Genomic DNA, 15,265 nt, shown 5'->3' on the forward strand with positions numbered 1-15,265 from the left:
CAAACGATTCAATAAAGATAATGAACAAATACATTATAAATGGTAACATTGTAGCATATATTTTCAAAAATTGCCGGTTAAGAAAATGACAACCTGTACAAATATGACTGTAAAGTAATTGTGTTTACAGCGCGGCTTGGTCCACGAAGCAAACCAAGAGTGGGAAGAAGCCAGGCAGTGTTTCCAGAACGCTTTAGCCTTGCATCCCACACATCTCGACAGTATTGTGCATTTAGGTAAGTCCAAAAACATATTTAATTTCGCATAGGCATAGACAGATAAAAGTCTAGGAAAACGTACCTCAGAACCGTCAAGTATGGTCGTCTTCGTCGTCTAGATGGCGCTACAGTTTTGGTTGATACTCCGCTAGTTGGCGCTAATAAGAATACAGTAGAACCCGGTTAAAACGATCACGTTTAATACGATTTCCCGCATTATACGCCATTTTACGCCGGTCCCTACAATTTGAGACTTGTTTTCAGACATTTTTTCACGGTTAATACGACTCGCGTCCCCGCTTAATACACCATCTAAAACCACTCACCTTGCATTACTTTACAACTTTATTTATGCGGGTGACAATAATCGGAACTAACTGTACTGTACTAATTACGAGATTCTGGCGACACCGCCACCCGTAAAGATTAATTTGTAATTTGTCGTCCTAACTCAGCGGTTAGTGCGATAGTTCGTACCTACCTACATACACTTCGCTCATTATCACTGCTGCGGTGTTGAGTGTCGGTGTTGAGTCTCTGAATTCTTTGTCCCATCTTTGGTTCAGTGATGTCAAAAATAAGAAGAAAAACATTAATGCTCCAAGAAAAAGTAACCATATTAAAAGTTTACGATGAAAAATCACAATTTTTTCTCGTTTAATACGATTTCCCGTATAATACGCTTTTTTGGCTGGGTCCCCTCAGAATCGTTTTAAGCGGGTTCTACTGTATTAGCCAAATTATCAAAACAGAGGTTCAAAGTTTTAATCCTGTGTCGAGAGATAGAAGTTTATACATTGTAATTGTAATAAATAAATGTCATATATAAAGAAAAAAAAATACAAAGGCCTTCAAATGTCCAAAGCTGGATTCGTACCAGTGTCCTCCGTTATAGTCACACAGTTGTGGCGCTTCTACAAGTCTTCTGTGAGTCACAGAAGACTGTAAAATGTGTAGTCACAGACTGTGACTACACATTTTACTTTGATAGTACTTTCCTATATACAGGGTGGAAAAATCGAATGCCACATGGATGGCAACTACCTTAAATATTGTAAATACCACATTTTGTGTAAGGGAGACTTTCCTCTGTTTTTAAAAACAATAAATTCTGCATTTAAGGATTTATGAAAAATCGCTTGCCTCAGTTGGGACTCGAACCGGTCAAATGTGACAAAAAATAACGTGCCAAGTAATGTGCCAAATTTTCATGGTCTTCCGTTATTCTGATTGTATTTGTTATTTAGAGAAAAATGAACCTTATCAGTAACCCTTTCTATCTGCATTATAAAATAGGGCACGTTATTTTTTGTCACATTTGACCGGTTCGAGTCCCGACTGAGGCAAGCGATTTTTCATAAATCCTTAAATGCAGAATTTATTGTTTTTAAAAACAAAGGAATGTCTCCCCTACACAAAATGTGCTATTTACAATATTTAAGGTAGTTGCCATTGATGTGGCATTCGATTTTTCCACACTGTATGTGTATAATCAGAACGGTGTATTGTAACTATTGTAAGAGAGATGGCCTATCGGTGAAGGGCATTCATTAAACCACTTCAAATGAGATTAATAGACTATATTTTTTTATTCCATTGGAGTTAAATTACAATCAACTGCTCTCAATCGCTGCTTGTAAAAACAGTATACACCGTATTTCCGGTATCACTCAAAACCTCAGACACCCCAACTGATTTTTATTTTTCTAAACGTATCTAGGATAACTATTTTTTAATCTGATGATATTTTTTTTAATTGAATTTTTAATTTCTGTACAGCTCTACTCGATTTTTAACTCTACACTCAATAAAATAATTGCTAGCTACCATCATAAACCTTAAAACTATTTATTTGTGTACGTTACTGCAACGACATAAGGTTTACCAATAGATAGCTATGTCACTGTAAAGCATTTTAAAGCTTTGTCACAGTAAACTTCAAATTGAACAGGTGACGCAGTAAACAGACTATTTAAACCCAATATTCAAAATGACAAGGTTGTAATTAGGTACGAGTTCAACTTGTTATGACTTATGATAAACTTTAAAATGGAATTGACAAACAACGTGAAACTTGTAGCGGAAAAAATAATCGTCTAAGTAACCAGCCATTATTAATACCCCTAAATACTAAAAAAGGTATACGACCTCTAGCAATGTGACATGCATAGTTTCGTATTACGAATTTGTAGGATGGGCATGTAAAAAATAACTAATAATACAAATCAAAACAAAAAATATTAACCCCATCAAGATATAGCTCAATCCTTTTTGCTGTGTACTTAACACAGCAAAAGGGAATGTACAAGTTTCTAATGGGGTGGCAACGCGTATGTGCCACTGTTTGAGTCGCAGGCGTCCATAGGTTACGGTGACCGCTTTACATCAGGCGGGCCGTATGCTTGTTTGCCACCGACGTAGTATAAAAAAAAAACGATTATACTCTCGATTCTAAACGAACGGTTTTCAGGTTTTTAGTGTTAAGTGAAACACGGTGTATTTTCAGGTGCAGCGTACTACAACCTAGGTTGGCTGCGGCTCGCGGAGAAGACGCTCCGCGAGGCGGGCGCGCTGGAGCCTCTGCGCGCCGACACGTGGCGCCGCCTCGCGCTCGTGCTGGCCGCGCTCGGCGACCACGCCGCCGCCGCCGACACCGCCGCCGCCGCGCTCGCGCTGCACCCGCTAGCTCATCTACCGCTATGAGGTCCTGCCAGTGAGACCACTGTCCTTACCCATCATTGTGTATCTTCTAGCGCTCCGCTGAACGTTTATTGAGCGAGGCATACTACGATCCTAATTACGGATAGGCCGAATATGGACTTTGAAGAATACGAACATTCGGTTACGCCATATTTTTAAAGTGGATATTAAGATTAAAACCGTTAAATGATTGATAACGGTTACATATGTTACTACAACTATGTTTTTATGATTTAGTGGATAACTAAAACGGTTAAAACGACTCTGAAATCTCCTCAGGTCTCAAACTACCTACGGTTTTTTTTTAACTTTTTTACAAAACAGTTGTATTTATATTTTTACGCATAGGTTTCTCTCTTTTTAGCAGTTCCTTAAAAGCTACTAAAATAGGAGCTTATTATTCAATGGAATACGTAAAATCTTCATTAGTTATTTACTTTGTTTATTCGATAAATATTCGGCAATGCAACCGAATTATTCGGCCGAATACGAAACATTCAAAAACTTGCCGAATATACCGAATATTTACCGAATATTCGGCCCATCTTTAATCCTAATCGGACTTTTAATAACAGATGATTTAAGCGGCCTCCTTCCGACACGTTCGTGGCTGTATAGCCCGATTCAAGAGATGATCCCTCGTCCGCACACATGACAGGTGTATACTCCCCCAGATGGGCGAGAGGCTCGTGAGGCCTCATACGTTTATCATTCGAGGAGGAGAAACAGGCATTGTCGTGCTCGGATTGACCGTCCTGGACAACACGACGCCACGTGGGTCGGTCTTCGGCCAGTCACTGCCACTGGTTGCATGGAATATCAAATGTGACCATGTCACGCTTCACGCGATCTTTAAAGCGAAGCATTGGCCGTCCGACCGATCTCTTTGCGTCTACGACCTCTCCCAGCAGGATTTGGCTTATAAATACAATATACGACTGTTATAGATGGCCACGATTGAACGCATCTGCCGCTATGAGAGATAGGGCCGGTGCGTACTGTAGTTATCAACCTACACTAACTATATCTAAGTTCGACTGTAACATTAGCCGTTGCGCTCGCGCTGCACCCACTGGCCCATCTGCCGCTATGAGGGATACCGGTACTCTAATCATTATCGTTACTGTTACCGATCATTGTTTACGTTTTAGCTAAGCTAAGTAAATCTTCACTGAGGACTGCCAGTACTGTAGCTAACCATTATGTATCTTTTAGCGTTCGACTGTTCGATCCTAATCCGACTTTTAATGACCTTTTAGACCATGAAATATAATAGACGACCTAAATTCTTATTTTAAAACGTTCAACTGTAACTTTGATTTAGATACAGTGATTTTTAAGACCACGAACATATATGAACATATATGTAACTATCTAGCTCACATTACACCCGCTGCGCGAGCTATGAGACACTTCGAGTGAGAGTACTATACCTACCCATCATTGTGTATCTCTTAGCATTCCACTGAAAATTTACTGAACGGATTCGTCAGTTCTTTGACCGGTTTGACTTTTACAAATCATTTGGCTTATAAATCTATTTTCTTAGACAACTTCTTTAGACGACCAAGATTCTAATCTTACAACGTTTAATTGTCAATTTTGTTTAAAATTAGCTACCAAGACACTTAACAAATATACAGCGTGTGGATTCCATACGGGCGAATAATGTATCCAGTTATAGTATCTAATCATACGAATCATATAGGACAATCATTTTATTAAAAGGTGTTATTAATTAAGAGTAATTATTTTTTTTTAATCTGACCAAGCAGCAATGTACGCCGTCCATATTAACTTGACATGACATAAACGTCATGTCGTAATGACGTTTAGGTAGGTACGCTAATTGATGTGGACGTAATACATTGCGTGCTGAATTATTATGTATGAAAAAAAATATCTCATCTATTCAATAAAAAAACCATGTAGTTAGGCTCCTTAGGTCCAATACTAATCGTTATTCAAATATTCGCCCGTATGGAATACACACGCTGTATATCAACTGACGAAATAATTTAGTGCTGTAGCTACTCAGTAAATTATTATTCTAGTTCGATTTCAAAAGCGACTTATTACAGCAATAATTTAAATTTGACTGTTTACCATTATATTGACGTCGGATACTAAAAAATCGTGTATAAAACTTCAGTAACTCAACTGGTTACCATATTAGCTCGGTTTTATTAAATACTGCGAAAATGCTAATTTGATTTTTAACAATCACATTGATAAATGAGCATTTTCAGAATTTGGGACACCCCAATTAGCGTAAGTTGTTGCTCTCAGTTTTATGACGACAATTAAGCATAAAATCTGTCTAAAAAAATTAGTTTTTTCACATTCTGAATGTAGATTATCGCTCAAAGTTTATGTAATTAACACAAAAACAATATTTTGAAAGAAATTTCATGCTTAATTATTGTCACAAAACTGAAAGTGAGTTATTTTTTTGTTAACAAAATCTGAAAATGCCCAGATACTAACAAAGCATGCAAAAAAACTTCAGTAACTAAATTAGTTACTGTTCTGGTTCGATTTTAATAGCGACTTATTGCAGCAATAATCCAATTTTGACTTTAACTATCATAATGACATCGGATGCTCATAACAACCTAACCACAAAATTAAAATTTTGAAAAAACCCTCGACCGCGACATAGTGGACCTATTTTCATGAAACATGGCTAAGAACACTCCCGACTAACTCAGCTTTCAAACAAAAAAAAAACTAAATCGAAATCGGATCATCCGTTCGGGAGCTACGGTGCCACAGACAGACACACACACAGACAGACAGACAGACACGTTTTTGCGTTGGGGGTTAAAAGCCATAAACAGTGACGACCAAGACGCGCAATATTTCAACAGGCTAGTTTCCTATACTTAAAATAAAATATTTTAAGCTGTGCACGAAATAAAGCATCAACAAACTGGAAGAAAAATATGGACACTAGTTATGTTTCAACATAACTTCTATTTAATTAGTCAAATAGAAATATATAAAGTAAATGAATTGACCGTGACGTCACTCCTCAGTATTTCATATTAATTCCATATTAGCAAATCGTTTTGACAGTTCATAAAAAGAAACTGATTTGACTACTAGGAAACTAGCCTACTGTAAAAAATACTGAACTACGATATTACTACGCATCTAGATATACCTATCTTTAAAGTTAATCAAATGCGTTGCAATTATTTCATCGAATGCAGATAATAAACAGATTACGTGTTATCTCTACTAGTATTACGTTTAATATTTTATTTCGCTTGAAACTTCAATACTGAAGATAACCTTGACGAAGTGAAAAACGTAATTGAATATTTTCTAGTTACATTTAGCGTACAACCAACCCTGGGCCACTCTACAACCATGTCAAAATGACAGGCAGTAAGAGATTTATTACAATTTGATTTATAACGTCACTATGACATAGTTCTACAGTGGTTCTAATTGGTTGACTGTACTGTGTTGTTGGGTTTGGGCCTAGTCTATGCATTGCCAATTCCTTGTTAAGTTTTATTATACTGTTTATTCTTACTAAGAGTTTGAATAATAATTTTCAATACTAAATAAGGTACAGCGGGACAAATTTCGACTGGGGTGCAAATGTAACTGGTAAATTTTTTCTATGTTTTACGATGTTTGCATTATTAAATAGAGTGTCCACCGGTTATATATGGTAGGCGTGTTCAGTGGATACATGTAGAACTCAACATCATAGTGTAATAATGGAAAAAATGGATCGGTTACAATTGCCTCCCAGTCGAGATTTGCCCCGCTGTACCTTACACAGTCTAACGTGCTATATTAAATATTTAAATATTGAGATGTAGGTAATGTAAATAAGTATATAACCTTTTGACCGCGACATTAAAGTATAGATAGTGATAATAAATGAAAGGAGCAAAACGGCTAGTGGTGTTTGTGTCGTGGTGGTTAAAAGGTTATATACTTTCTACAAAAATGGATTGAATATAAATTATATGTTTATAATTCACAAGATAATAATTTTAAAATATTATTAATACACTTACTTACATATACATACATATAATCACGCCTGTATCCCATAAAGGGGTAGGCAGAGCACATGAACTACTAAGTTTCAGTGCCATTCTTGGCAAAAAAGGGTTGAAAGAAATCCAAATTGTGACATTGCAGTGACAGGTTGTCAGCCTCTCGCCTACGCCACAATTTCACCCATATCCCACAGTCGATTATTAATAATAAAGGAAATTGTCCTTTTTTTGATCTGTTATCGATCAATATACTACTGTTTTTTTAAAAACAAATTCGTTTGCTGTTTTGGGCATTATTTTATTGGGCATAGTTTAATGGTTTGCGGGTATCGGTGTTTGATCGTTACGGTTGTCAAAATACATTGGCATTATCTAAAAGGGCTTTAATTAAATAAACGATTTACTTAAAATATAACTGGGGTTTTGTCTGTCTTAGACATCTTTTTATATCGAATTTGACAGCTAACTTTAACATTTTCGCCCTCACATACTTCAAAATTTTATGAAAACATCAAAAGGATTTTAATTTTTTAATTGTATCGGGACCTATTCGTAAAACAACATTTAAACTATTGACCCAAATGTAAACGATAGTGTTTAAACATAAGTAATGTATAAAAATCGTTTTACTTAATCAACACACCATGAATCCTGCCACATGCCGCCAATGCTTTGTTAGTTCATTTATCTGTGGTAAAGGTTTATACGTATCAACGACCTCTGGGTGTGTTACCTGTCATATTTTTATATTTTCCTGTAAATATTACATGTAAAAAAGAATATTACTGTCGTTCAAAATTATCTGTGTTTTTGAGATCATCTGTCAATATCTAAATTTAAAAAATAGAATACCTATTTAATATGAATAAAAAAAGATACCTTGACTGTATTCAAATGTGAATCTTAACGTAATGTAAACAAGGTTGTTATTCGAACAGCGACGATTTTGAAAAAATATTTTAAAAGTAATATCTACCGCGGCTAGACGTATTAGTGTGGAAATGGTCAAAAGGTTAAACTTTGGCTTTCACATTTGTTGCGCAGGTCAGTTACCTGATGTGTGCGACTGAGACAGATATATAGATATTATAGCGCCGTCTCACTCACACACTGCATCAAAGTGATCGCCGTATGATCAAATGTGCCAATTTTCTTTGGAACATTGGCTTATTCATAACGTGTACGTTTTAGAGAACTACTGTATAATGTATCGATTAGTTACTTGTGAGGGATAAATAACAGTGTATCTGACCAAGTTAATTTAACTTAAACTAGGATTATAAAGTGTAACATTGAAAACGGGTTACTTTGTATGGCGAGTTGCCCATAAAGAAACCCGTTTAGTATCCTTGCGGAGGGATGAAAGGCATGTGACGAGAAAGGTATTACGAATGAATGTGGAAGGTGGTGGAAGTAACGGGAGGGGAAAACCGAAGAAGAGGTGGATGGACTGTGTGAGACATGATATGGAACTAAAACAAGTTAATGATGAGATGACGAGTGACAGAGATGTATGGAAGAGAAAGACATGCTGCGCCGACCCCAAGTGACTGGGATAAGGGCAGGAGAATGATGACCTAGTTATTTCTCCCCACAATTGTTTTCTTGTAACATATGTATTTAATATTATCATAAATAAATAAAAACCTGTTACTGTATAGAACTTCTTAGTGTTCATTAGTTACCCTTGTAATTAAAAAAATGTCAAAAAAAGTGTTTATGAATTGTTCGAGAAATATATAACTGTTGTTAGTAGAAACTTTTGTACAGTCAGCGTCACAAATATCTACACTAAATAAGTGAAAATATATAATTTAGCTGATTTCGCCGAAATCTGATAAGGGAGACAAATTTTCGTACAACTTCGTACCTACCGGCGAAATCAGCTTGGAACACGCTTGATAAAATTAAGTGGTTAAAAGGTTAAAGGTCACTAGTGACACCTTTGTGTCATTATTTTCATTATTAACGGCAGATAGAGTATTCTCCTATTTAATGATGCGTTTTTTTAATAATTTAACGTATCTCTTTCATAGAATAAAAAACATTATAAAAGAAAATTCATGGGAAGGAACTCTAGAATCTCGTGATCTTTGTTAATGTGCAGAGAGTAGAGAGATGTTGCATATACCTTCACGTAAGTGTATTTTCGATATCGAACGTAGGACCAATATCCTATATATTAACGTCGCCATCTTTGATTTTTGCCTTTGAAATTCTTCCTATATCCGATATCGGATAGTGTGAAAACCCTCTTAAAGTGATATATGTAACGCGGACTGTGCACTATTGACCAATCCATTCAATTTGTATACTTACATGTTATCACATTCGTGTTCCATTCTATATCATGTACATATTTAATATATTTATTACATAATATATAATTAAATTGTAATACATATGTCTTTTTAAAAAAGTCTTTAAATAGCTGTATTGTATTGACATTTGCATAATCAAATAAAAACGGAATTGCAAGCGTTCAATCTCTTACGAACAAGTGATATATGTTGTTTGCGTTTTGTGTGTATATGGTTATGGGCTCCGATTTCCGCACTTAGCCTCATAGAGAGCCATTATGCGTTTTGTGTGTACAATTGTACATATTACCTACGCTGTTAAACTGTTTTAACCTTTTGCCCACATACGTTGCGTATTTAAAAAATACTATTTTTTTTTTTTATACTACGTCGGTGGTAAACAAGTATACGGCCCGCCTGATGTAAAGCGGTCACCGTAACCTATGGACGCCTGCAACTCAAACAGTGTCACATGCGCGTTGCCACCCCATTAGAAACTTGTACATTCCCTTTTGCTGCGTTAAGTACACAGCAAAAAGGAGTGTACAAGTTCCAAGGAGGGTTCGGGTTGCCGACGACTCAAAGGACAATAAACGGAACAAGGTAGTTCCGTAAGTCCTCCCGTCATCAGCACACCGCACCCTCGTTGAGCTCTGGCAACCTTACTCACCGACAGGAACACAACACTATGAGTAGGGTCTAGTGCTATTTGGCTGCGGTCTTCTGTAAGGCGGAGGTACTACCCCAGTTGGGCTCTGCTCTAGATTCGAACGAGACGATATCCGCTGTGCTGTGCCCTACCACACAAAGCGGAATATCATTCGCTATGCCCTACCTCCTCCTAACTATTACTGAAGTTGCTTAGTAAAATTCTTACAAAGATGTAAATTATATGTGAGTGTGCTTAGTAAAACGTCCCACTTTGTCGGTTACCATTAAGGCGATATTTGCTTGTATCTTTATATGAATAAACTGACAAAGAGACTTTATAGCAATCGACAAAGTGGGACGTTTTACCGTGAACACTCACATATTACGGTATGTGATGTATGCAGATGTCAAAATCATACAGCATTTTGATGGAGATTGGTTCTTATTGTGTATGTAAAAGTCATGTAAATTTCAAAATTATCTTCCATTAAAATTACCATGTTTAACTCATGCAATAACATAATTTGTATTATAAAATTATACGAATATCTACATTTGAAGACTACTAGGAACATTTTATGTAGGTATTTATTTATTATTAAGACATATTTAAATATCTTTTTGATAATAAAGTCCAATGGATGAGCTAAAAATATGTATTATGTGTCCTGTATCTTTGTAGATTTCAAATGAAGTAAGTATCATACACTCCAGATAAATAACCTAACCACAAAATTAAAATTTTGAAAAACCCCCGACCGCGACATAGAGAACTGATTTTCATGAAACATGACTAAGAACACTCCCGACTAACTCAGCTTTCAGACAAAAAAAAACTAAATCTGAATCGGTTCATCCGGGAGCTTAGATGCCACAGACAGACACACACACAGACAGACAGACAGACAGACAAACAGACAGAGAGACAGATACGTCAAACTTATAACACCCCGTCGTTTTTGCATCGGGGGTTAATAAAAACTGTGGATTCATACAAAATGACCTGTTTCTATTTGTCTGGAGTTTCAATATGTACTTGTCTTTCCATTAAATCGGAATTTGATTTTATAGAATATGTTGTATAATATAAGGTATTGTCCGTAATAATTAGGTCACAGAACCACAGTCTAGTCGAAACACCCTAGACTATTTAATTATAATTGTATTTCTAAAGCCCGGTTTACACTTGACAAGTAACTCATCTAAGGTCGAAAATAATCGGGAATAAGGAGCGTCCTCAAGTGTGCGTGGATGGACAGGAACAGATACTTGTGCTTGTGTTAACCTTTTAACTAGGGTTACATTAGAAAACAAAAGGATTTGTTAACAAAATTTTGTCCTCGGTGTCACTCAAATTTCAACCGACATTTGGGCCATTTTTCCAAAGTTGTCCACCCCACTTTTTTATAACAATGGCGTCATCCATATATTACGTCACAGTGTAAGGGGGGGGGGGGTCATACTAAATGTGACAATCCCTGTTAAAGGGATACAAAAAAGCGTGACACAGGGGGGGGAGGGGTCCAAAAACCTGAAATTTGGTGTGACGTAATATGTGGATGATCCCCATGGGTATTTTTTACGCTATTCATAATCAGAATCGCGAGATCTTTGATCCTGATAAGAGAAAAAAAAAATGTCCCAAGATTTCCATACATTTTTCAGACCTTCCATTCCGTTACCGCCATACAAAACGTACGAAAACATGGTAACGGAATGGGAATTACCTTGGGACACTTTTTTTCTCCTATTAGGATTGAAAGAGTTCGCGATTCTGAGTGGAAATCACATAAAAATTTCCAAATCCAAAAAAAGTGGGGTGGACAACTTGGAAAAAAAAAACCGGCCAAGAGCGTGTCGGGCCACGCTCAGTGTAGGGTTCCGTAGTTTTCCGTATTTTTCTCAAAAACTACTCAACCTATCAAGTTCAAAACAATTTTCCTAGAAAGTCTTTATAAAGTTCTACTTTTGTGATTTTTTTCATATTTTTTAAACTTATGGTTCAAAAGTTAGAGGGGGGGGGGACGCACTTTTTTTCCTTTAGGAGCGATTATTTCCGAAAATATTAATATTATCAAAAAACGATCTTAGTAAACCCTTATTCATTTTTAAATACCTATCCAACAATATATCACACGTTGGGGTTGGAATGAAAAAAAATATCAGCCCCCACTTTACATGTAGGGGGGGTACCCTAATAAAACATTTTTTTCCATTTTTTATTTTTGCACTTTGTTGGCGTGATTGATATACATATCGGTACCAAATTTCAGCTTTCTAGTGCTAACGGTTACTGAGATTATGCGCGGACGGACGGACGGACGGACGGACGGACGGACGGACGGACGGACGGACAGACAGACAGACATGGCGAAACTATAAGGGTTCCTAGTTGACTACGGAACCCTAAAAATGGCCTATTTGCGCACTCTGTTATAACAGGAGACAAACCAAATTCCAGTTTATTTATGAAATGCAATATAAACCCATGCAGGTGTAAATGTTACTAGTTATGTGTAAGCCGGGTTTAATGTTTGCTACCATTACCCTTCAGTTCATTTTGATATTGCTGTTTGATACGGACATCAGTACAGTTACAAATCTAACATCAACAATAGTACATTGTGCAACAAGGGGAGGAAGTTGAATATTACTAACGAGAGTAAGTTAAATCGCGACGGCTTGCCGGAGCGATTTAAATACTCGAGTTACTAATATTCATACTTCCCGAGTTACACACAATGTTTTTCATTACACTTGCATTATAAAAAAATATGCAAAAAGGTGAAAAAGAGTTTAATACAGTACTAGAAATTTCTTAACTCCCTAGGGAGAACGATTTTTCTATAACTCACGCTCCGCCTGCGTGCAATAGCACATTTAGTGTGCGAGTGTGATGAAAATATTTGGAGCAGGCAATAGAGAAAGGGAAACGTCTTGTTGAAGTACTTTTCCAATATTGCTATCTTATGTTGTCAAACAAAGAATAGCGTATCTCAATTGATTTTTTATGCTATTGAGATAAGGGCTAGTAGTGGTCACTGAGATCTAGATGGATTCGATTGACAATATGTAGGTTAATAGGTTTATAATACGTAACTATTACAATAACAAATATATGTTTTATCAGATTTATCTTCAATCTTGTTCGTATAAAACAGGTAAAACTCGGTTTAAGGTACAGCGGGGCAAATCCCGACTGGGGGCCAATTGTAACTGATCTATTTTTTTCCATTATTACACTATTAAGTTGAGTTCCACATATGTATATCCACTGAACACGCTTGCCATATATAACCAGTGGATACTCTAATTACAGTGGGTTCATCTTTACTTGTACTATCATGTAAACAAACGAAACGTCAAATATTATCAAAGACAATTACTACTGTTTATTATGTAAAAATATTTATTAATTTAATATATAAAGTTAACAGCAATATACAAAATGTTCTGAAACTCAAAATACCAAGTTTTCAAAAGTGCATATTCCAATTAGATTCAAGATAGTTAAGACTAGAATTAAGTCTAGAAAAATAGCACTTTTGAAGCACCCAATCACTACACAGATCACTTCCACAAGATATACCGTAACATAAAACTTAGGCACTGGTCTCACAGTCACACCAAAAGCGATGAGCTATCAGCGATAGAAAAGAACAAAAGATGCGACTATCTTTTGTTATTTTCTATCCCGTGTGCTATTTATGATTCGAGCAATGAATTATAAATTGCTCACTCTCTCTTTTGGCGACGAAGTATAACTCGCTCGCTGTTTTACGGTATTTATTTTGACTGTATTCGCGACCATTACAATTGTGTTGACTAATAATTTTAGGGATGACATACGCTGTTTGCCTCGTGAGGTCCAATGCTCTTTGCATTATCTATGTTTACTTCGTTATAATCAGAGATTGGACAGTTGGGCGTCATTTGTATGACGTTTTCGGAATAATGAACCTTATGTTGTTAGAATCACGCGCAGTTGTTCGATCTCTGATTATAATTAAAATTGCGGGAACGTAGTATTTATTTTATTTAGTTTTATATTAAAATAAAATCTATCTAACTATTGTTTTGCATAATGGGTCCTAGGTAAAATAAGTAAAGTCGCCGTCAAGAGAATTTGTGAACAATGTAAACAAACCTTTTAGTCAAAATGTATTTAATTTCCATTCTAACTCATCAAATACTGGCTAAATCCATGTGTTATTTAATCAATTCATCTCACATTATGATCTTCAATTCTTCAACCTTTAAAGTAATAAAATTGTGCTAAAATGTTTATATTTTATATAATGGTTTGTCTACATTGTTGATAATTTCTATTGACAGCGATTTTAGTATAATAATTACACTGCAGTGATTTAGTGTTATTAGCCATTGTAAATGCTTCTTGATGCGGTGTCTGTGTAGTGTAATCTGTGACAGGTTTTATATACCTTCATAACCTACGTATAACTATTTCTACTGGGCAGATATTTATGTACCTGTTGTACGCTATATAATATATAACTGTATGTAGTAGGTGTTGTACGCGCATTTGATGTTTATGTAAATAAGACGGTTAAGGATATTATAATATTAATTGTTACAAATACTGTGTTTTAATTCGACCTCTGTTAGGTATCCTGGAGAGAGCCTACACTAGCACATCTCGGACACTGGCGATCAAATATATGAAATAGGTGCGTTCTTAGCACACATTCTAAGCTCGTGTAGGTGAACGCGTACCATGCTTGTGTGAGTGACATATGACAGGTGACTGACAAGAAAAGTCTTCGGAAATTCTCGCCGAGACACCTACCTATATGCCCCTTTAGGCCTAGCACATGATGGCGGCGAGAGTATGTCGCCGGGAGATAGATCACTCGTCTTCCAATTGTATCAATGACATAAGGACGAGTAGTCTATCTCGCGGCGACATACTCTCGCGGCACCATGTGCTAGGCTTACTGCTAAATAGAAATACTTTAATATGATTTTGTTTATTTCTATTTTTCTACGGGAGGATAGCCGTCCGAACTAAAATCAAGGCTAACTTGTCCCCATTCATTCATCAGATAAGATACCCTTGATTGGAAGCAGGTTATCAGAAATTAAAAAGTGCGTAACGCTCAAGAGCACTTGAACTACTTGACCTAGAAAAGTTTTCCTTCCCTTGAAGTCCCACTGCGCAATTACGAATATAGAAAACATAAATTAAACTTGATTAAACAGGAAAATAACCACAATACAAAATTTAGATTTTGACAAAATCCCCGAGATATTGGACAGATTTTTATTAAACATAAGAACACCCCCGACTAAATCAGCTTTCAAACTAATCTATAATGTATTTGATTTTGTTATATTTATTAATTAGTTTTAA

This window comes from Leguminivora glycinivorella, chromosome 9, assembly GCF_023078275.1.
Source record: "Leguminivora glycinivorella isolate SPB_JAAS2020 chromosome 9, LegGlyc_1.1, whole genome shotgun sequence".
In the NCBI taxonomy this organism is placed as follows: Eukaryota; Metazoa; Arthropoda; class Insecta; order Lepidoptera; family Tortricidae; genus Leguminivora; species Leguminivora glycinivorella.